The sequence below is a fragment of the Ornithorhynchus anatinus genome, chromosome X5 (genome assembly GCF_004115215.2).
Source record: "Ornithorhynchus anatinus isolate Pmale09 chromosome X5, mOrnAna1.pri.v4, whole genome shotgun sequence".
Classification (NCBI taxonomy): Eukaryota; Metazoa; Chordata; class Mammalia; order Monotremata; family Ornithorhynchidae; genus Ornithorhynchus; species Ornithorhynchus anatinus.
The window spans coordinates 65,662,404-65,685,514 of NC_041753.1; positions in this window are offsets into that span (position 1 = coordinate 65,662,404).

A 23,111-nucleotide genomic window follows, 5' to 3' on the forward strand; every position below is an offset into this window, starting at 1 on the left:
AGCTACTTATCATTCAGTTTGTATACCAGAGATTGCATGAAGTGTATGTTCCTTTGGAAACAAAGCAGGAATTCATTTTTTATGACTTAAAAACAAACAATTACCTGCCCCTAAAAGTCTGGTCATCTGTTTTTATGAGCAAACTGGCCAAACGAATCACCTTTGGAATAATGGAAAGCACACTTTCTTCTGGCTAGAAAGCCCAAAGTCCCCTAACAATAATGGCACCCTTTTTCCTGACTTTATTTCTTTTGTAATATGTACAGTATTCTGGAATCATAAAGCTTGGAAGGGACATTGAGAGGTTATCTAGATTCTAGAATCATAAAGGTTAGAAGGGATATTGAGAGATTACCTAGCACACCCCACAACCCAGACAGATGGAGTGCTGCCTTCTTTTTAAAGTCCTCCAAAAATGGAGATCACAGAGCCCCGGGCCTGGGAGTCAGGGAATCTGGGTTCTAATTTGGGCTCTGCCACTTGCCTGCTGACCTTGGGCCAGTCACTTCACTTCACTTCTCTGTTTCCTCATCTGTCAAATGGGGGTTAAATACCTGTTCTACCTCCACCTTAAACTGGGAGCCCCAGGTGGGACAGGGTGAGCGTCTGACTTGGCTCATAGTAAGTGCTTTAAAAGTACCCCAATTATTATCGACCTTCCTTGGGGACCCAGTCCAGTGTTTCACTCCTGGAAAGTGTCTAGCCCAAATCCCTTGCCCCTAAATTTAAGTCATACCTTCTTCTTTTATGAAGAAACAATTGGGTATCATTCTCCATATGAGAGCCCTTTATGTACTTGAAAGCTGCATTAAATCATCCCTTGACTTTCTCTTCTGGCAGCTATGCCTTTAATTCCAGTGCCTTCAATATTTCCCCATAGGTTTTATTGGCCGACCCTTTAATTATATGTTCAGGTCTTCCCCGAACCTTCTCCAGATTCCCTAGAGCCTGTTTAGCTGGGGAGGTCTAAACTGGACCCAGTTCCGGACTGAGGGTCTGACCAGCATGGAGTCGAGTGGGAAAATTACTTTCCAACATGTGATTCTCCTGTTACCTGTAACTCAGAATCATGCTAGCTCTCACTAAGGATTTTTTATTTATCCTAAGAGAGGTGATTGATGTCTTGCTTTCCATTTGCCCAGGGGGTAAGCAGGCTTCAACTTAATGTTGTGAAAACAAAAGCGTATTTTTAGTCAACACTGTTACACCCAAATTGCTGGCATTGACCCATATATGGGAAAACCCAGAGGCATTTTTACCCAAGAGAGTTTTAGTTATTTTTCAAGAATGAGAATAAGTGGCAGATTATCAATGGGTTTCTCATGGTGAACTGGATGGAGGGAGGCAGTGGCACCATACTTCACATTGTGTGATAGCCACTTTTCCAGAGTGAGTGCCAGGGTCGCTCTCTGGTCTCCTATTTGGAGGCCAGGGCCTGGTCTCTCTTTCCTTCCCTGTCCTCCTTCTGCCAAAGTTCCACAAGGTTCCCTATACCACTCCTCTAATTGCTTTCTCTCCTTCCTTCATTCTCCAGGGGAGAGATTAAATGCTGCCTTTTTCTTCCCCCTTCCTCCTTCTCCTCTCCCTGTTCTCTTTCCCTTCTCAGTCCCCTATGTCCCTAAGCCCTCTGATACTAACCCCCTTCACACCCTCCCAAAAAACATCCAACAACAACTACAATTCAGTGAATGAATGAAGCTGACTAGGTCTGATTCTACCTCCCTGGGAAGTTCATTCAATCGTATTTATTGAGCGCTTACTGTGTGCAGAGCCCTTCATTAAGAGCTAGAGAGAGGATGATACAATAATAAACAGATACATTCCCCGTCCACAACGAGCTCACAGTTTAGAGGAAGTGGATTTATATAAATGAATGCATGGGGGAGTGGGAGCAGGGATGGCTCCATCTCTAATACGTTGCAGAGCCAGTGAAGAGGCAGAGCAGGGAAGGATGAAAGGGGAGAGAGGGTCCTTTTAGGACAATTCCTCCCTCTGCAGTTTCCCTATTGCACCCTGTGGAGCTGCATGGGCACCACCCAATTCTGGAGGAGAGGGTGGGAGGGAGCATAGTTAGAGACCAAGAGAGATAGCATCCACTACATCCCACACTCCTGCTTTGAGGTTGGTTATCTATCGATCGATCAATCAATCAGTGGTATTTATGTTATTAGAGGAGCAGAGTGCCCAGGTGGAAAGAACACAGGCCTGGGAGTCAGAGGACCTGGGTTCTCATCTTGGCTTCGCTGCTTATCTGCCGTGTGACCTTGGACAAATCACCAAACTTCTCTGGGCCTCAGTTCTCTCATCTGCAAAGTGGGGGTTCAATACCTGTTCTCCCTCCTACTTAAACTTTGAGCTCCATGTGGGACTGGATTATCTTGTATCTAACCCAGAGCTTAATACAGTTTTTGACACATACTAAGCACTTAACAGATACCACAGTTGTCACTATAATTATTATTATTAATAATAATAATAAGCACTTCATGTATGAAGAACACTGTACTAAGCTCTTGGGAGAGTACAAGACTGAAAGCTCATCTTCTAGACTGTAAGCTCTCAGCGGGCAGGAAACATGTCTACCAACTCTGTTATAGTGTACTCTCCCAAGTGCTTAGTACAGTGCTCTGCACACAGTAAGCGCTCAAGAAATGTCATTGATTATAATACATTAGCATTGGTATCATTCAATCAAAAAATCAATGGCATTTAATGAGGGCTTACTGTAAAATAAATTACTGATATATATATATAAATGCTGTGGGGCTGAGGTGAGATGAACAAAGGTATAAATCCAAGTGCAAGGGTGACACAGAAGGGAGATGGTGTAGGGGAAATTAGGGCTTAGTTAGGGAAGGTCTCTTGGAAGCAATGTGATCTGACTAAGGCTTTGAAGGGGTCTGTTGGATATGAAAGGGGAAAGAGTTTCAGGCCAGAGGGAGGATGTGGACAAGGGGCTGGTGGTGAGCTAGATGTAACTGAGGTACAGTGAGTAGCTTGGCATTGGAGGATCAAAGTGAGAGTGTAGTGCCGTAGTAAGAAATCAGTTGGTAGACACAATTCCTGTCCACAGGTAGCTTACAGGCTAGAGGGGGAGACTGAGAAACACCGTGGCTCAGTGGAAAGAGATCGAGCTTGGGAGTCAGAGATCATGGGTACTAATCCCGGCTCCGCCGCTTGTCAGCTGTGTGACCTTGGGCAAATCATTTAACTTCTCTGTGCCTCAGTTACCTCATCTGTAAAAGGGGGATGAAGACTGTGAGCCCTATGTGGGACAACCTGATTACGTTGTATCTACCCCAGTGGTTAGAACAGTACTTGGCACATAGTAAGTGCTTAACAAATACCAATATTATTATTATTATTACAGGGGAATGGCAGAGGAAACGGACATGTACATAAGTGCCTTGGGGCTGAGGATGGGGTGAATATCAAGTGCTTAAAGGGATAGAGACCAAAGTGCATGGGCGATGCAGAAAGGAGGGAGAATAGGGGAAATCAGGGCATAGTCGGGGAAGGCCTCTTGGAGGAGATGTGATATTAATAAGGCTTTGAAGGTGGGGAGAGTTATCGTCTGTAGGATATGAAGGGGGAGGCAGTTGCAGGCCAGAGGGAGGAAGTGAGCAAGGCTCTTTAGAGAGATAGATGAGACTGAGTACAGTGAGTAGGTTGGTGTTAGAGGACTGAAGCGTGTGGGCTGGGTAGTAGGTTAGTAGGTTAGCATTGTCTACATTTACTCAGAAACTGAGAAGTAAGGTGCCTTAAATTACCCATGGACTCAACAGATGAACCAGGTCTTCTAGTTTGCAATCTGACAGGCTCTCTTCACCATGCTGCTCCTCAAGACCTGAACCCATGATAGAGACATATTGATCTTCAGGTCTGTCCTTGGTGGTATAGGCCTGAGTCAGAATGACTGGTGTGGGGTTAATCGATCAATCAATCAATCAGTGGTTTGTACTGAGAGCTTACTGTGTGCTGAACACTGTACTAACTGCTTGGGAGCATACAATAAAGTTGGTAGACATGATCCCTGCCTTCAAGGAGCTTACAAACTACTGAGAGAGCAGTCTGGCCTAGTAGAAAGAGCATGGGCCTGGGAGCCAGAGGACTTGTGTTCTAATCCCAGCTTTGCCCCCTGTCTGCTGTGTGACCTTGGACAAATCACTTAACTTCTCTGCGTCACAGTGTCCTCATCTACATAATGGGGATTAAGTCCTACTCCCTCCCACTTAGACTGTGAGACTCAAGTGGGACAGGGACTGTGACCTGATTATCTTGGATTTACCTTAGAGCTTAGTACAATGCTTGGAACATACTAAACCCCTAACAAACACCATAAGTATTACTATTGGGACAGAAAGATATTAAGGGAAATTTTAGCTGGAGGAGCTGGAGGAACCATCAGGGTTTTTTTTTCTTTTATGGTATTTGTTAAGCGCTTATTATGCGCCAGGCACAGTACTAAGCCCTGAGGTGGATACCAGCTAATCAGGTTGGAGACAGTTCATGTCTCAGATGGGGCTCACAGGCTAAGTAGGAAGGAATAAGATTTAATCCCCATTTTACAGAGAGGTAACTGAGGCCCAGAGAAGTTAAGTGATGTGCCCGAGGTCACACAGCAGGCAACTGGCAGAGCTGCGTTTAGAACCCAGGTCCTCTGACACTATGACTCGTGCTCTTTCCACTAAGCCACGTTGCTTCTGTCCATTACCCCTGATTTTTGAATCAATGTCTGAAAACACACTTTTACCTTTGCCGGTAAAAGGCACCACTTAGGACGAAACTCTCTGATCCAGGACAATACAAGGAAAAAATCCACGTATTGGAAAACAACAACAAAAAAAAGTGTTCATTATAGTGTGTGGTTTGATTCTGAAACTGAGGGCGGTTTTAATGGACTGAGTTGAAGGAAAAAGATATTCCCTCACATTTCTTTGGCGACAATAACTAGAACACGGTGCTTTACTTTCAACAAGAAGTAACAACTCCCCTGCATGTCTGCAAATTCTTCTTCAAGGAGTTTACAGCTCACTGGTGCTAGTTCACATTGAACTTGTTATAGGTATATAGTTCTTTAAGATGATCACTGAAATTTTGGATGAATTCTAAGAAACAACAATCATCATCATCCGCTGCAGCTTTTATTCAACACCTTCTGATTGCTGAGCACTGAACTAGATGTTTAGAGATCCACAGTAGAAGTAAAAGACACAATCCCTGCCCTCTAGGAGTTTATAATCTAACTGGCAAGGGCAATGTTCCTTATAGTGTTGAAAATCATTTTCTTTTCTCTTTATTGTCATTTCTTAGTAGTTTAGTAGTAATGGTAGTTATTAAGTGCTAAATATGTGCAAAATACTATGCTACATGCTGGGAAAGAAGTCACAGCCACTACCCAACCTGTAGAAGGTATTTTTAGTCCCAAGATAGAAGGATAACAGGCCTCCTCCTCCTCCAGGATGCATTCCTTGATTAACCAATCTATCAATCAATGGTATTGACTCTCTCAAGCACTTACTCCGGTGCTCTGCACACAGTAATTGCTCAATAAATACCATTGATGATGATGATGGCATTTATTGAACGCTTAGTTTGTGCAGAGTACTGTACTAAGCACTTCTCCATCATGCCATCCTTCATCTACCTCACCATTTGTAAGTCCTAATCCATTTATTTGTCCTGGAATTATTTATTCTCTTGTGGTTATTATTCATAGGTACTCTCAACCCTTTGAATCATTATATAGTCGTCTATTTATGACTATGTGTCTTCCCCGCAAGACTGTAAGTTCCTTGAATGCAGGATTGTCTACTCAATCTGTCGTACTCTCCCAAGCACTTACTATAGTATTGTGCACACAAGTAAGCACCCAATCGATATCATCAATTGACTGATTGAAGGATTGATTCTTGTGCCTTTGTATGTGCTCCCAACATCCAGTAAGGTGTTTTGCAGCATTCAGTGGGTGCTCAAAAAGGATTTTGATGATATATTTCAGGTAGCCTATTTGCAGAAGTTTCTATTCTCATCTGAGTAAGCGATGCTTTTTTCTAATCCCTCTAATTTTTGCCTCCTTGTTAGCATGTGAGCGCGAAAGAAAATGCATACATTTAAAAATTCACAAACATGATTTAGTTCAGTTGTTTGGGGAGAAGATTTTCAGGATGTTTAGGTAAGATCTACCTCTCCCTTATGGCTAAGATTAATTCTTTTTTCTTTCACCTTTGTGTCAGCTTTTTTTAATGCTATTTTTTACAGATGAGGTAACTGAGGCACAGAGAAGTGAAGTGACTTGCCCAAGATCATACAGCAGACAAGTGGCAGAGCAGGGATTAGAAGCCACATCCTTCTGACTCCCAGGCCTGTGCTCTATCCATTAGGCCATGCTGCTTCTAGCTTTACTTAGTTTGCTCTCTAAACAATAAATAGGGTTGGTTTAGAGTATAAACATTAGAGTGTAAGCTCTTTGTGGGCAAGGAACACTTAGTACCCTGGTTTTGTACTTCCCAAGTGCTTAGCAAAGTGCATTTCACCCAGTGGGCCTTCAACACTTACTATTACTATGATAGTCACTTCCTTCTGATTTTTACAGTACACCACAAGGACTGGAGGAAAGTTAAACAAATATATCACTGTTACCTAAATATTGTGAATTCTCCATTGAATGCCCAGGTTGGGTATCACAAAGAGAATATAAAGCATACACTGATGGCATTTCAAATTGTATCCATACCCTCAAGACTGATGGAATGATATGAAATGTCAATTTGTGCAAATGGATAATTTACAGCTAATATGCACAGGGTTCTCACAGAAAACCTTTCATTACGGAGAAGGTCACGGTGAAGAAAAAATGAAAGGTTGTCCTTGATGTCTTCAGTAGATGGAGTCCATTCCTTTAATTTATCAAGGTCTCTTTGAATGCCATTCCCAGATTTAAGGAGTCAGCTGCCTGGGGGCCTAGGGCACCCACGTTGACATTCATTCATTTATTCACTTAGTTTTGCAGTTTTCCATTTCCATATCCCCATCCACTGCAACCTCAGTGATTGCACCTGAGTGTCCTAACCCCAGGGCAGTGTGGTCGGGAACAATCTCTTCCTCATTGTTCTCTTTTTAATGAGCTAGGTGGTGCTACCCTTTTTAGGTTAAGGAGAGTAAAGTTAAGCAAGCCAGAGAGATGGTTACGCTACTCTATAAACTTGAAGACCATAGAGGAAATAGAAAACCTTTGCGTTGCCTAGTGGATAGAGCACGGACCTGGGATTCTGAAGGTCACGGGTCACAGGTTCTAAGAGAGAAGCAGCGTGGCTCAGTGGAAAGAGCCCGGGCTTTGGAGTCAGAGGTCATGAGTTCAAATCCCGGCTCTGCCACTTGCCAGCTGTGTGACTGTGGGCAAGTCGCTTCACTTCTCTGTGCCTCAGTTACCTCATCTGTAAAATGGGGATGAAGTCTGTGAGCCCCACGAGGGATAACCCCACGTGAGAAGCAGCGTGGCTCAGTGGAAAGAGCACGGGCTTTGGAGTCAGGGCTCACGAGTTCGAATCCCAACTCTGCCACTTGTCGGCTGTGTGACTGTGGGCAAGTCACTTAACTTCTCTGTGCCTCAGTTCCCTCATCTGTAAAATGGGGATTAAGACTGTGAGCCCCATGTGGGACAACCTGATTCCCCTATGTCTACCCCAGCGCTTAGAACAGTGCTCGGCACATAGTAAGCGCTTAACAAATACCAACATTATTATTATTATTATTATTAACCTGATTCCCCTGTGTCTACCCCAGTGCTTAGAACAGTGCTCTGCACATAGTAAGCGCTTAGCAAATACCATCATTATTATCATTATTAAACCTGACTCCGCCACTTGTCTGCTGTGTGACCTTGAGCAAATCACTTCATTTCTCTGGGCCTCAGTTACCTCATCTGTAAAATGGAGATTGAGACTGTGTGCCCCACATGGGATGGGGATCGTGTCCAACCTGATTTACTTGTTTCTATCCCAGCGCTCAATATGGTGACCGGCACATAGTGAGTGCTCAACAAATACCATTATTATTATTATTATTATTATTAAGCTTGGGTATAGAGGTTTCAGTGTCAGATGGGATCAGGAGCCCAGATGCTTCTAGACCTGGGTCAGGTTTTTCTAAAACACTAGAACTGGGTCCCCAAGCTGGCACTTCTCCTAAACTGTGCCCAGGGAAGTTAACTTGTCTGACCCAACCAAGACTCTCTTCTGGCACCAGACAACAGGTAGGAAAGATCTCATCCCTATCTTAATTAGCTTCCTCAGTCAACGGTATTGATTGAGCACCTACTATGCACAGAACATTGTACTTAGCACTTGGGAAAGTACAATAAAATTAGAAGTCACAATTCCTGTCCTCAAGGAGCTTACAATCTAGTGGGGGAGACAGACGTTAAAATAAATTGAAAGAAAAGATGGGAGATGTGGATGAATACATGCTTAAATTGGGCTTCATTTCTCTCCCACCTACCAAACCTCTTTGCTTTCTGACGTTCAAAGCCCAGTATAAAGTCCATCTCCAAGAGAAAGCCTTTCACGACTAGGCAGAAAGAACTCCAGTTTCACATCCAGCTTCAAGTAATCGGCATGCTTCCCTTTATTCCCTCAAGGCTCAGTTCTGGGTCCCCAGCTGTTCTGCATCTACACCCACTCCCTCGGAGAACTCATTCACTCCCATGGCTTCAGCTACCCTCTCTATGCAGATGATCCCCAAATTTACATCTCCAACCCTGATCTCTCTCCCTCTCTGCAGTCTCCTGAGGCATTTCTTCCTGCCTTTAGGGTATCTCTACTTGGATGTCCTGCTGACACCTAAAACTAAACATGTCCAAAACACAACTCCTTATCTTCCCATCCAACCCTGTCCTCTTCATGATTTTCCCATCACTGTAGACAGCACCACCACCCTCCCTGTCTCACAAGCTTGTAACCTTGTCATTCCTCGACTCTTCTCTCTCACTTCATACTTCACTCTGCTGCCAGGATCACTTTCCTACAAAACCGTTCAGTCCATGTTTCCCCACTCCTCAAGAATCTCCAGTAATTGCCCATCCACCTCTGCATCAAATAGAAACTCCTTAGCATTGGCTTTAAAGAACTATCACCTTGCCCCATCTTATCTTACCTTGCTGATTTCCTACTATAACCCAGAACGTTCACTTTTCTCCTCTAACACCAACCTCCTCACTGTACCTCGATCTCATCTATCTCATCAATGACCCCTTGCCCATGTCCTACCTCTGGCCTGGAGCTACCTCCCCCTTCTTATCTGACAGATTCATTCATTCATTCATTCAATAATATTTATTGAGCGCTTACTATGTGCAGAGCACTGTACTATGATCACTCTCCTCACCATCAAAGCCTTATTAAAATCACACCTCCCCCAACAGGACTTCCCTGACTATGCCCCCATTTCCCCTACTCCCTCTCCCTTCTGCATCACCCTTGCATGTGCTCAATAAATATGATTGATAGATTGATGGATTATTCTGAATGCACAGTTGTCTGATGTGTGTGCAGTGAACAGTCATCTAATCTTCGGTTTTAGGATGGATCAGTTGGTTAATTCAGACTATAATCTCCACAGTCAATCAGTCAATCAATAGGATTTATTGGGCACTTACTCTGAGCAGTGTTTGGGAGAGTCCAGTAGAGTTAGCAAATATGATCCCTACCCTCATGGAGCTCAATATCAAGTGGGACAAGAGTCAAAGGTAAGAGTCTTGAGGGCACTCAGTTAATAGCAGTTAGTAATAATGGTGATGTTAAGGATGATGGTGTGATTAGTAACCTTGGTACTTCTGGGCTGGCATATCTATAACTGGTAATGTTTGATAATGTGTCCATTTTCATCGAAGAAATCCAAGATTTGAGAATGTAAAATGAATGTTTGTGTATGAAAATTGGGCACCTTAGACACCTCGCTCCCTGATTGGCATGTGAAAATTCAGAGTTTTATAGCCACAGAAGAGGGATTTTATGATTGCAAACAGAGCTGCAGATCCTACAATCATATTAGTTGAAATATATTAGTTGAAATTGGTGGAAAATGTCATCACCAGATGTTTTTATAATTTTCTGGGGGTTGACAGACTATCAGAGAGCACATTTTAAAATTTTCATTTCACATTCATGCATCTAAGACCAAGCCTGTCATTTCTTCTGTTTAAAATTATAAATGGAGGTTTAGCTAGTATAAGTTGCCAGAACTCTTTAAAACAGAAATTGTACATATGGGTCAAATGGCTAATAATTAAACAGTGTTGCATTCTTTTAAAATGATTTCAGTTTCCCTTCTACTTTAGAATGACCAGATGCTAGACTTTTACCATGGCAGCCAGGTTTTTACTTTTCAATTTCTATTTGAAGTTAGTGAAGGAGTAATATCCAAGTTCTTGATATTAAAAAAAAAGCATGGCTTGCAAGAAGTCTTTTAAAAGTTTTGCTGCTCTTAAGTGGATCTAACATAGCTGAAGTTAAAAAAGAGATGGAGGACTATTTTAAAGTCACTTGCAGACTGGATTTTCAATTCAGTGGGCAACTGGGGAGTTTGGCTGATAGGGAGGGAGTAAGTTGCTTGAGGGTGTAGGAAATGTGTCACTCTTCTGTGTTTTACTGTTCCAACTGTAGAGTAATGTGGGTATTTGTTAAGCGCTTACTATGTGCCGAGCACTGTTCTAAGCACTGGGGGAGACAGAGGGGAATCAGGTTGTCCCACGTGGGGCTCACAGTCTTAATCCCCATTTTACAGATGAGGTAACTGAGGCACCGAGAAGTGAAGTGACTTGCCCAAAGTCACACAGCTGACAAGTGGCGGGGCCAGGATTCGAACCCCTGACCTCTGACTCCAAAGCCCGTGCTCTTTCCACTGAGCCATAGTGAAAGCCATAATCCATATTTTCTTCCTATTTATACCTTTATTTTTAGACCCAATAAATTTTCACTGTTGTCAATACACAGAGGGAGAGTTGCCTTCCTTTCTAGAGATTTGTGAGGGCTTCATCGGTAGCACTGTAGGCTCTCTGGAAACTTCCGTGATAACCCAAATTTCTCTTTTCTTCACTCTTCAGTGGGCTGCAGGGTTGGGTAGTGGGTATGCACTTTTTTAAATAGTACTCGTTAAGTGCTTATTAAGTGCCAGGCACTGAACTAAGTGCTGAAGTAGATTCAAGCTAATCAGGTTGGACACAGTCCACGTCCCACATGAGACTCACAGTTTCAATCCCCATTTTACAGATGAGGGAACAGAGAAGTTAAGTGACTTACCCAAGATCACACGCGGACATGTGGTGGAGCAGGGATCAGAACCCATGTCTCTCTGACTCCCAGGATCGTGCTTTTTCCACTAGGCCATACTGCTTGTAAAAAAACCCCCAAACTCTGAAATGGGTGGCAAGCGGAACTGGAGGTTTGCTTGGCCTCCTTAAAGTATAATCATCTTGTAATCCCTCATTCAAATCAGCATGTTCCCTTTCCCACTCTTCCACGGCTCCAGTGAAGATGCACGAGGCCCTTGGCAAGTAACAATTTCCCACAGTTTGCAACATTTCCCTTCACAATTCTCAGACAAAGTATAACAGGAAAGGTTTCTATTTCTCAATCAGCAAAGTCATGCAGGGGTAAATGCTGTTGATTCAGCAGAGAGAACTTTGCTCTGGGGTTCTGGTTCAGCCTGTAGCTGCCTTTTTGGGAGTGAAGACCCCTGCACTCTGTGAGCCCGTTGTTGGGTAGGGATTGTCTCTATCTGTTGCCAAACTGTACTTCTCAAGTGCTTAGTACAGTGCTCTGCACACAGTAAGCGCTCAATAAATATGATTGAATGAAAATCTGAACACTTTCATCAGTTCCTTCACACAGGTTCTTGAGGCACACCTCCTCCAAGAGGCCTTTCCTGAATGAGCCCTCCTTTCCTCTTCGCCCTCTCCCTTCTGCATCATCTTGACTTGCTCCCTTTATTCATCCCCCCCTCCCAGCCCCACAGCATTTATGTACATATCTGTAATGGATTTATTTGCACTGACATCTGTCTTCCCATCTAGATTGTAAGCTCCTTGTGAGCAGGGAACGTGTCTTGCTTATTGTTGTATCATACTCTCCCAAGTGCTTAGTACAGTGTTCTGCACACAGTAAGCACTCAATAAATACGATTGAATGAATGAATGAATGAATGAATGAATGAATGAATAGTCCAGAAGTCTAAAGACCAAGGCTCACCTGCTATCTCTCATGGGTGACTCCATCCATCCATACTGGGGCAGGGAGAGGAAAGAAGGAGAGGGTGAGGAGAAGGAAGGAATGTAAAGGTCTCTGCAGGAAGTAGCATGGCCTAGTGGAAAGAGCCTGGGCCTGGGAGTCAGAGAACCTGGTTTCTAATCCTGCTTCCACCACTTGTCTGCTGCAGTGTGACCTTGGGCATGTCATTTAACTTTTCTGGGCCTCAGTTTCCTCATCTGTAAAATGGGGATTAAACCCTCCTCCCTCTGATTTCGACTGTGAGCCCCATGTGGGGCAGGGACTGTGTCCTACCTGATAAACTTGTATCTATCCCAGCGGTTAGTACAGTGTTTAGTACATAGCAAGAGGTTAACAAGCACCATAAAAAAAGGAAGGGGCCTCTCTTCACCTATGCCAGGGTCTTGTGAATCCACTTAGAAACACTGAATTCACATATCCATCATTTGAGGTCCTTGCATTTAAGTAGTCAGTCAATCTATCAGTGGTGTTTTTTGAGTGCTCACTGCATGAATATCACTGTACTTACTAGTGAGCACTTGGAGAGAACAATACAAAAGAGTTGGTAGACATGACCAGTCTCGCATCTCCTCTTGCCTTCAAAACATCTCTACTTGGACGTCCTCCCATCACCTCAAACTTAACACATCCAAAACAGAGCTCCTTTATCTTCCCACCCAAACCCTGTCCTCCCCCTGACTTTCCCATCACTGTAGATGGCACCACCATACTTCTTGCCTCACAAGCCTGTAACTTGGTGTTATCCTTGACTCCTCTCTGTTATTTAATCCACATATTCAATCTGTCACTAAATCCTATCAGTCCCACCTTCACAACATCACTAAAATCTGCCCTCTCCTCTCCATCTCAGCTGCTACCATGTTAATACAGTCACTCATCCTATCCTGCCTGGATTACTGCATCAGCTTCCTTGCTGACCTCCCAGCCTCCTGTCTCTCCCCACTCCAGTCCATAATTTACTCTGCTGGCCAGATCTTCTTTTTACGAAAATGTCCAGGACATGTTACCTCGCTCCTCAAAATCCTCCAATGGTTGCCTATCCACCTCCACAACAAACAAAAGCAAAATCAATCAAACACCACTGGCTTTAAAGCACCCATCACCTGGCTCCCTCCTACCTCACCTCGCTTCTCTCCTTCTACAACCTAACCCACACACTTCACTCCTCTAATGCTAACCTTCTCACTGTACCTCCATCTCGCCTGTCTTGCCATCAGCCCTTAGGCCACATCCTGCCTCTGACTGGAACGTCCTTCCTCCTCAAATCCAACAATTACTCTCCCCTGCTTCAAAGCCTTACTGAAGACAAGAGGCTTCAAGAGGCTTTCCCAGACTAAGCCCCACTTTTCTTCATGTCCCACTCCCTTTGCATCTCCCTGACTCGCTCCTTTTGCTCTTCTCCCCCCCGCCCCCCACCAGCCCCACAGCACTTATGTACATATCTGTAATTTTATTTATTTGCATTGATGTCGGTCTCCCCCCTAGACTGTAAACTCGTTGTGGGTAGGGAATGTGACTGTCTATTGTTGTACTCTCCCAAGTGCTTGGTACAGTGCTCTGCACACAGTAAGTGCTTAATAAATACAATCGAATACATGAATTAATGATCCCTGTCCTCAGAGAGCTTAATTAGGGCAACGGATATTAAAATACATACTCAGTGGAGGCACCTGAGTATAAGGATATGGACACATACCAGAAAGACTTTATGACAGAAAATGGGAACATCTGAAGAGGGTGTGTCCATGGAGTCGCTATGGATCAGAAACGACTCGGCATTTGAAGAAGAGCCGAGGGCAGGGAGTGAGTACCTAAGCGCTTAGGGTCTAGGGGCTAGAGTGCATGGATGATGCAAAGGGGAGGGAAAATAAGGTGGGGAAATGAGAGATGGTGATCTGATTTTAGTTAGGCTTTGAAGGTGGGGAGAGTAGTGGTCTCTAGGATACAAAGTGGGAGGGAGTTCCAGGCAGGAGGGGAGGGTGTGAGCAAGGGGTTGGAAACGAGAGAGAGGCACTGTGAGTTAGTTTATGTTAGGGGAATGATATGTGCGAGCTGGGTTGTAGTTGGAGAGGTACCAGGATAAGTAGGAGGAAGAGAATTGATTGAGTGGCTTAAAGCCAATGGTAAGTAGTTTTGGTACAATGTGGAGATGGACAAGAACCATTGGAGGGATATGAGGAGTGGGAGCAGAGTAAAGTATGGATTGGAGTGGGGAGAGACAGGAGGCAGAGAGTCAGTGTCCTCATGGCTGATTCAGTAGTGGAGTTGGGCTATGAGAAGTGCCGTATCCCCATTTTCAATTAGTAAAGGCATACTTACGACCTGTAGGTTTTGAAATTGGACCTACCTTCCTTTTCGGATTGGAAAAGACAAAAAAGCAACTCTGTACTCCATTTAACCATTTTGTCTCTTTTTTCAACTTGAGTTGATTTAGCATGCCATTCATGAGACACCAAAAAAATAAAAAAGAAAAAGGGGAGGATAACATCCCCCAAAACACTTTTATCTTATTATCTAGCTCACCCCCAGGGGAAACTTTTGCAGAAATACCTAAGAGTCCACTGCTCTCATCCTCATCTGGCATTGTTTTCCTGCATGTATTTCACATCTTTCAGCTTTGTTCAAGAGTCTTTTCGAGGCTTTTGCTAAAATTGGAAACGAGATGTTGCCATTATCTGGGGAGCTGGGATGTCGCCAATGGTTTGGTATTCACAGTGGGAGGCTGTGTTCAGACCAAGCTCTGTAATTCTAGTTTCCAAAGTTTCCAGCCGCCCAACAAATATAATTAACATTAAAATTTGACATACTGTTCACGTTGCTTCATTGTCTTGTATGATTAGGGAGAAGAGGGAAGAAGAGAGGTGAGGTAGGTGAAATTTTTATTCTTCGGGCAATCATTCCTTTTGATTGAATAGGTGGAAATGGAGAAAAAAAAATGTATTGAAGTGGAGACAGCTGTCATTATTCCTACTGTTGACATTTTACTCTGCACACTATAGACAATTCCTTTGCTTGGCAGTTGAGCCTCGATGAAATCGTATACACAGGAGAAGGCCAGCCAGCCGGTCAGCCATTTTGGAACTCAGTAGTAATAGGGATGCTTGTTAACAACTTTGTTGCTCAGTGTTTCAGAGCGCAAACTGAAACAAAATGTGTCCCTTTAAAGGGTGACATCAATTCAAAAGACAAGACAAAACAAAACCATTCAAACTGCCTAAAAGCAGCAGATTAATTTGAGGTATTTGTTAAGCACATATTATGTGCCAAGCACTGTACTGAGAGCCGGGGTAGATACAAACTAACCGGGACTGACACAGTCCCTGTCCCACATGAGGCTCACAGGTTAAGCAGGTAGGAGAACAGTTACTGAATTCTCATTTTACAGGTAGAGGAAATTGAAGCACAGAGAAGTAAAGTGACTTACCCAAGGTCATTCAGCAGGCAAGTGGCAGGGTCAGGATTAGAACTAGGGCCCTCTGGCTCTCAACCCCGTGCTCTTTCCCTTCGGCCATGCTGCTTCTCAGATTAAGAAATAATCCTCATCCAATCTACTCTTCAGACCTCTCAGTCGGGTGGTAGAGGAGACGCTTGCAAGCCACTGAGGTGCCATTACTGGAGAGGAAATAGGAAGTGATTTTAAAGTCAAATCCCTTACGTTTTGGTCAGATGAATAGTTCGTGTGGTCTGCGACCTCATCGTTTCTCATGGAACTTGTTTATTGGGCCACAGTTTTGAGAGGACTTTTACAGCTGTACAAATCAGTCTCTGACTGGTGAGAAACTCATTGGCACCTAAAAGAGATCAAGCTGCAGAACTAAGAGTTTCTACTCCAAATGGAAACTATCACATTATTGGTACCGCTGCTGGACTCCTGATGCTCACTGTGGAAATTCTAAGTAAAGAGAACTGTTTCTGGAAGTCCTCTAGACTGTTAGTGCGCTGTGGGCAGGGAACCTGTCTACCAAATCTGTCATATTGTTATTTTGTACTCTCCCGAGCACATAGTACGTTGGTCTGCACACAGTGTTTGATAAATACTGTTGATTGATTGATTGGAAGGCTGCTCTATTCTGTGTGGTATAGTGAATTAGGGAATCAGACCAAGTATAGGACATGGGGACTCTACTGGTTTGCAGCTATGATGATGAAGGTATTGTGTTCATTCCTGATCAATCAATCAATCATATTTATTGAGTGCTTACTGTGTGCAGAGAACTACACTAAGCGCTTTGGAGAGTATAGTGTAACAGAGTTGATAAACATATCCTCTGTCTACAGTGAGCTTACAGTCTAGACAGGGAGCTAGACCTTAATATAAATAAATAAATTATGGATAGCTACGTAAATGCCATGGGACCTGGAGTGGTGTGAATAAAGGGAGAAATCAGGGTGACGCAGAAGGGAGTAGGAGAAGAGGAAATGAGAGCTTAATTAAGGAAGGTCTCTTGGAGTAGAGGTGCCTTCAATAAGGCTTTGAAGGTGGGGCGAGCAGTAGTCTGTCGGATATGAAAAGGAAGGGCGTTCCAGACCAAAGGCAGGACATGGGCGAGAGGTCAGCGGTGAGATAGATGAGATCGAGGTCAGAGAGTAGGTTGTCATTCGAGGAGTGAATTGTGTGGGCTGAGTTGTAGCAGGAGAGCAATGAGGTAAGGTAGGAGGGGGCAAGGTGACTGAGTTATTTAAAACCAATGGTGTGGAGTTTCTGTTTGATGCAGAGGTGGATGGACAACTACTGGAGGTCCTTGAGGAGTGAGGAAATGTGGACTGAACATTTCTGTAGAAAAATGATCCGGGCAGCAGAGTGACATATGGACTGGAGTGGGGAGAGACAGGAGGCAGGAAGGTCAGCAAGGAGGCTGATACAGTAATCAAGGAAGGATAGGATAAGTCACATCTTTGAAAGGACCTACCAGAGATTTTGAGTTCTGATGATAATGATGATGATGATGATGATGGTGATGATGATTTAAAGGCAGCCTTGCCAACTCTCCAAATCAGCCCCCTGGATAAAATTTGGGGAAGTGACATTTTTTGGTCTGAGGTGTGTTAGCAACAAGAGTGAAAATATAATTGTTTGCTAACCACTATGCCCAAGCATTTAAAACAGCCACTTCTATTTAAGACTGGGTAGTGGGGCTGAAGAGTGGACCTACCACCAAATGCATGTAATGCCTGGCGTGGGGGTTGCTATCGCCCCCTGCCCTGGTGCCCAGAGGGGGATTCATCCCTTTCCATAGCAGCAAGATGCCCTTTTGACTCCCTTCTCCTGCAAACCCCAGAAAGACCTTCGTACCACAGCCCCCCTGCCCAATCTGGAGCTATGCCGGGTTTGCCAGAGCCCTGTAGCCTCCCCAACCTGCATCCAGCCCCTCAGTGGACCAGGAAGGAGGGGAAACTATATTGGTGCCCTGGGGATTTTCTTCTAGACTGTAAGCTTGCTGTGGGCAGGGAACATGTCTACTAACTCTGGTTTTTTTAATAGTATTAGTTAAGCGCTTACTCTGTGCCAGGCACTGTACTACTAGCTAATCAGGTTGGACAGAGTCCCTGTCCCACATAAGGCTCGCAATCTTAATCCCCGTTTTGCAGATGAGGTAACTGAGGAACAGAGAAGTGAAGTGACTTGCCCCAGGTCACACAGCAGACATGTGGCTGAGCCGGGATTAGAATCCAGGTCCTTCTGACTCCAAGGCCCATGCTAATAATAATAATGTTGGTATTTGTTAAGCGCTTACTATGTGCAGAGCACTGTTCTTAAGCACTGGGGTAGATACAGGGTAATCAGGTCATCCCATGTGAGGCTCACAGTTAATCCCCATTTTACAGATGAGGTAACTGAGGCCCAGAGAGGTGAAGTGACTTGCCCACAGTCACATAGCTGACAAGTGGCAGAGTCGGGATTCAAACCCAAGACCTCTTGACTCCCAAGCCTGGGCTCTTTCCACTGAGCCACGCTGTGCTCTATCCACTAGGCAACCCTGCTTCTTCTGTTATATCCTACTCTCCCAAGTGCTTATCACAGTGCTCTGCACACAGTAAGCTCTCAATAAATATCATCGATTAATTGAATCTTAATCTGTGCTTGCCCCCACCTCTTGCTCCAGAACTTTTACATCCTTCCGCCGCCCTCCCGGAACTTGGCAGCAGGAGCCGGGGTAGAGTGTGGCTCAAAGCTTCCAAATGATCCATGTTGGAACTCCATTCCGGCACTTAGTGTTTTCCTGGAACTGTGGATTGGACCATTCCTGCTCACTTTTACCTACGATTAGCCGAGACTTGTTTTTGCTCCACTTCTCTGTAAATAGCTGTGTGATTTTCCAGCGGCTCACATGAGGAAAGTGGCTGTGAAAGAACTTGGGACTGTAAACACGGTGGAGTGGAGAGAGCAGAGTTTATGATTACAGTCAGGGACTGGGCGGTCATGTCCACAAAGAGGAACTATGTACGGTTTTGAAAAAAATGAAAAAATTGAAAGAATTGGAGGGGATGCCATCCTGGTCTCAGTGTCAACGTGATCTAGGTGGTAGGGTCTGAGGAGATAAGGCAGCATAAGGTCTTTGTACGTGTCTCCTGATTGGTCTGCAAGTAGAATAATAATTATAATAATGATAATGTGGTATTCGTTCAGCACTCCTTATGTGCCAGATGCTGTGCTAAACCCCAAGGTAGATGCAATACAATCCTATTGGATGCAGTCCCTGTCCCACGTGGGGCTTACAGTCTAAGGGGGAGGGAGAGCAGGTATCTTATCCCCATTTCACAGACGAGGAAACTGAGGCCCAGAGAAGTTAAGTGACTTGCCCCTGGTTATACAACAGGCAAGGGGCGGAGCTGGGATTATGCACAAATGACAACTGCCCTGAACTCTCCCTTTGACCCCTCTACTGGCTGGCCTGGGGAGCTCTCATCAGGCTACTCAGGAGTGCAATCGGGGAGATAGGATGACATGGGAGTAACTGGAGCATACTCAAAAGCAGAAGTAGTAGTGGTATGGACCTCCCCAAAGGATTTTTTCCTGCAGGTAGAGTCCAAACAATCATGAGCCGGAGCTATAGGCTGGGCTCTGGACTTTGCTTCAGTCGAACTGAGGCAAAACCTGAAGTTCTGACCGAAAAATTCAGGTGGGAACAATACCAGCATAGGCATATCAGAGGACACAGACCATAAGCTCCTTGTGGGCAGGGAAGATGTCTACCAACTCTTATATTGTACTCTCCCAAGTGCTTAATATAGTGCTCTACCCACTGTAAGCCCTTATTGAATTGTACTTTCCAAGCGCTTAGTATAGTGCTCTGCACTTAGTAAGCGTTCAATAAATACAATTGAAAGAATGAATACATGCCATCGAATGATTGATTGATTGACCTGTGCATAGCTCTACTACTGACTGACATTGTAACCTTGATTAAGACATTCTGTCTGGATTGTCACTGGCAAATTAGGTAGATAACTCAAAGACTGGCCTTGCTCCAAACTCTGAAATATTTACCTGAAATATCCAGATAATCAATGCTAAAGTTTTGGGTTGTTTTTTTTAATTGTCTGAATAATCTGGTCATGCTTCTCCAACCCACTCAGTAGGAGCACAGTGTAAGATGGTTAGTCATGGGTTAATGTTTGCAAGTTCTATTGAGATCCTTTTATGGAAAGTACCCTATAAATATGAAGTATTATTATTTCTTGCCCCTTTGTAGTGATTTATAATGTGTAAGTGGAAAAGACCCCAGGTAAGCACAGTTTTTTGAATGGCAGAATTCCAATTCTATATAATTTCCACCACTGAGCTGCATAATGGGCCTTTCTTATTCAAATTACCGCGTGGAAAAATGTGAAATATCTAGTGCACAATTGATGGCAGACAATAGACCAAAGGGTGTCTCCTGAAGAAAGACTCTTGGCTCCTTTCTTCCCCTAGCTATTGAGAACATTGGGAAATCTTATCCAAGTGGCATTCTCTGAAGTGATTTATATTTACCCAGGAGTGAAAAAGGGAGACGTGAATAGGGCTACCTTTTGAGGAGGGTGAAGAGAAAGGTCTTACTGCAATAAGCCCTTGGTAGTCAGCTCGATGATCCTATGCACTAGAAACTTCGACTTTAGGCCTATCTCCATGGGTGGTAGGAGAGGGAAAGGAAGGAGAGAAAGGATGGTATTTATCAAGGCCTCGCAAGGCACCAAGTCCTGGGCTAGTAAAAATAATGATAATTCTGCAATTTGTTAAGTGCTTACTATGTGCCAGGCACTGCTTTAAGTGATGGGATAGATACAGGATAATCGGGTTGGACATGGTCCATGTCCCACATAGGGCTCACAGTCTTAACCCCCATTTTTCAAATGAGGAAACTGAGGTCCAGAGAAGTGAAGTGACTCACCCGAGGTCACACAGCAGACAAGCAGCAGAGCTGGGATTAGAACCCAGGTCCTTCTGACTCCCATGCTCTATTCACTAGGCCACACTGCTTCTATTATCAGATCAGCTCCAGTCCCTGCCTTATGGGATAGGTGTGGGGGCTGGGGCTCAAAATCTAAGAAGTAGCGAGAGCATTAACCCCATTTTATAGATGAGGAAACTGAGGTATGGAGAGGTTGAGTGACTTACCCAAGCTCATACAAAAAAAACCAATGACAGAGCTGGGGCTAGAACCCTGGGTCTCCTTGACTCTTTTCACTAGATCGCTGGCTGGGCTAGGTGGGAGGGCCAGAAGGGGAGATGTGCAGAGTCTGGGAGTCCTTTGCTGCTGTTTACTTGCACCACCTAACTCTGGAGAGCAGAATTCTTTTCCTGGTGGCTGAGGTAGAAAAGAGCATGTCCAATGCAGTAGCCAGGCCATTCTTAGGATTGGGAGGCTGATGAAGCTGCATGGCCTAGTGGGTAGAGCATGGGCCTGGGAGTCAGAAGGACCTGGGTTCTAAACCCAGCTTCGCTGCTTGTCCGCTGTGCGACCTTGGGTGAGTCACTTCACTTCTCTGTGCCTCAGTTACCACATCTGCAAAATGGGGATTTAAAGGGGACAGGAACTGTGCCCAACTGATTAGCTTGTATCTACCTCAGCACTTGGTACAGTGGCTGGCATGTAGTAAGCGCTTAACAAATATTATCATTATTATCAGCGTGGCTCAGTGGAAAGAGTTCGGGCTTGGGAGTCAGAGGTCGTGGGTTCTAATCCCAGCTCCGCCACTTATCAGCTGTGTGACTTTGGGCAAATCACTAACTTTTCTGTGCCTCAGTTACCTCATCTGGAAAATGGGGATTAAAACTGTGAGCCCCACGTGGGACAATCTGATTACTTTGTATTTACCCAGTGCTTAGAACAGTGCTTGGCACATAGTAAGTGCTTAACAAATACCAAAATTATTATTATTATTATTTCCTCCTCATTCTTGGGAGGGCAAGATACCCATCTACCTTAGAGAAGCAGCATGGTTTAGTGGAAAGAGCATGGGCCTGAGAGTCTGGGGCCATGGGTTCGAATCCCGTCTCTGCCACTTGTCAGCTGTGTGACCTTGGGTAAGGCACTTCACTTCTCTGTGCCTCAGTGACCTCATCTGTAAAATGGGGATGAAGACTGCGAGCCCTAAATGGGACAACCTGATTACCTTGTATCTACCCCAGCGCTTAGAACAGTGCTTGGCACATAGTAAGCACTTAACAAATACCAACATTATTATTACTATTATCTAGATATCAAGGGTAGAATCGAGCCTTATACAATTGAGGAGAGGGGGAATTTTTCCTGGCGAATGGGGTAAAGTTCTATTTTTATAAGAGCAAAAGGCCATTTCTGGGTCAGACACATGTTCCTTCCAGCCCAGCATTCTCTCTCCAACAGCGGCAACAGTATCAATTGATCGATGGTCTTTATCGAACACTTGCTGTGTGCAGAACACTGTACTAAGTGCTTGGGTGAGTTCAGCATAGTTGGTAGACATAATAATAGTGATAATGATTTATTAAGTGCTTACTATGTGGCAGGCTTTGTACTCAGGGCTGGGGTGGATACAATCAAATCAGGTTGGACACGGTCCCTGCATAGGGCTCACAGTCTTAATCCACATTTTACAGATGAGGTAACCGAGGCAAAGAGAAGTGAAGTGACTTGCCTGAGGCCACAGAGCAGACAAATAGCGGAGCTGGGATTAGAACCCATGACCTTCTGACTCCCAGGCCCATGCTCTATCCACTACGCCATGCTGCTTCTCTTCCCTCAAGGAGTTCACAATCTACTATGTGCAGAGCTTGGCGCTGAGCGCTTGGGAGAGTTTAGTAGACATGATCCCTGCCCTCAAGGAGCTGACAGTCTATTATGTGCAGACCACTGTACTGAGTGTTTAGGAGAGAACAATAGAGTTAATAGACACAATTCCTGGACTAAGGATCAGAAGGTCTACTCTGTGCAGAGCTCTGGGACGAGTGCTTGGGAAAATCCAACAGAGTTAATAGGCGTGATCCTTGCTCTCAAGGAGCTCACAGTCTTCTATGTATAGAGCACTGTACTGAGCACTTGGAAGAGGGCAATAGAATTAATAGACACGATATCCCTGCCCTAAGGAGCTGACAGTCTAGGCGCAAAGATGATCGAGGGACCATGAGATGGTTGGTCTCTTTGATCTCCATCCCAATTCATTTACTCGTTCGTATTTATTGAGGGCTTACTGCGTGCAGAGCTAAGCTGTACTAAGCGCTTAGGAGAGTACAATACAACAATAAATAGACACATTCCCTGATGGTTAGGGATAGATCTTACAGCAGCCCTACTTTCCCCTGCAGAATTTATCCACGCCCCTCTCAAACCTATCGATGTTTTTGGCACAGGCAAGTTTGTTCGA